At 50.2% G+C, this 1,670-nt stretch overlaps 1 pseudogene; it reads right to left on the bottom strand.

Annotated features, from left to right (window-relative positions):
- Window positions 1-651: 651 nt before the first annotated feature.
- On the bottom strand, window positions 652-1,148 carry LOC124965849 (dysbindin domain-containing protein 2-like; annotated as a pseudogene).
- Between the last annotated feature and the right edge of the window lie 522 nt (window positions 1,149-1,670).

The raw sequence follows: 1,670 nt of genomic DNA, 5'->3' as shown, positions 1-1,670 counted from the left end.
GCAGCCGCACCCAGGCCTGCGCAGCTCGCTCCCACACCCCAGCCTACCTGGAGCTGACAGACTGAGTCAGCGGGTGCGCGGGGCGCCGGTGGGGCTGACATGGACCCTTACACAGGAACATTCCCAGGCACCATGCATGCCACAGCCATGAAGTTATCAGAGACCCCCAATCTCAGTCACTGCTTTTCCATCCTGTCACTACTGTCCACACATACTGACATATGCACATTTATTTAGCTTTTATATCTTATATTTTTATTATGTTGATCTTGCATTATTGCTACAATACAGAGAACTACATAATACCTAATATCATATAGCTAGTTTAGGAGGCTCAACTGGAAAACTATAGGATGGTTAGGGAGGGAGCAATTCTAAGAAAAGCAGTGGCCTCTTGTTCTACCTCATCTTCCAACTCCCCACTTACAAGTCCAACTCTGAAGTAAGCCAAAACCTGGTGGAAGGGTTGCAGCGGAAAAGGTTAGCAGAAAAGCAAGAGGGTTAATGCTCGAGAGGTACACTATCCCACAACCTCCCCTCTCTTTGGTGCTGACTGTAAGCAAAGTGATCTCCTCCTCAAGGGCTCCGGCTGGGTCTTGGGTCCCGCTTGGAGAATAGCCGGCTTGGTCAGTCTGCAGGAGGTGCCCACTGCTAGCTGCAGGTTCCAGGCTCTTGTCCTCCATCACTCACATCAAACTCCTCCTCATCAGACTGTGCCAGGGGTGTATCTGCTCCACCATCACTTCCATTTGGACTATGCAGGTTGGTGGAAGAATCAGAGGACAAGGAGGAGGTCCGGGATGTAGTCCTGTCTGGAGCGGGCAATGGCAGGCCCAGCTCCTCTAGATAGTCCTCCATCAGAAGTCTGGGGCGTTGGTGGAGGGTCTTCACAAGGCAAGAACACATCTGTTCCATCCTGATCCCCGAGGTTCATAAGTTCTACTTGCTCCAGTGTGTCTACATTCACTTCCATGGATGAGATACTACCTATGGGGGGGTGGGTGTCTTTGTGACTCGACATGCAGGTGGGGCAGAGGGAAGACAAATTCTGTCTCTGGTTGTAAAATGTCCTCAAAGAATTTAGGCCTCTTCCGAAGACAGAGCTGTTGCCACTCCAGAGCTGCGGGAGGATTTGGGTTCATGTCAGCCCCTGCGGCGCCCCGCGCACCCGCTGACTCCTTCTGTCAGCTCCAGGTAGGCGGTGGCTGGGGTGTGGGAGCGAGCTGGGCAGGCCTGGGTGGGGCTGCGCCTCCGGGTCTCCCCCCGACGGCCCTGGGAACCCATCGAGGAGGAGGCGGGAGGCGGAAGTTGCATTATTTGTGCAACTCCCTTGTCCTAAGATGGGTTGGAGCAATGTCTTCAGGATTTCCTATCTCAGGCAAAGGTCACAGACATCACTCAAAGTGGATTATCTCTAGAGAACCCATGTTTTTAGGTGATACATATATTGTATGCTCTTTTCCCCACCCTTAATATCAACATAACATAATTTCAGAATTAACTTGGTGACCAATATACCAACTGGAGTACAGTATTTGTTCTCAGTTCCTTTTTGTCTTTGATCGTATAATATCCAGTCAAAATTGTTTTTAAAACTGACTTAGGTTAATTCCTTTTCTCCCCCACCTGTCAGTGTTGTTATGTGGTTCATCAGTAATAGAATTAGGTTC

The sequence above is a fragment of the Sciurus carolinensis genome, chromosome 15 (assembly GCF_902686445.1).
Source record: "Sciurus carolinensis chromosome 15, mSciCar1.2, whole genome shotgun sequence".
NCBI lineage: Eukaryota > Metazoa > Chordata > Mammalia > Rodentia > Sciuridae > Sciurus > Sciurus carolinensis.
Note: the sequence above shows the minus strand (reverse complement) of the source record. Positions and strands in the feature narration are given on the sequence as shown.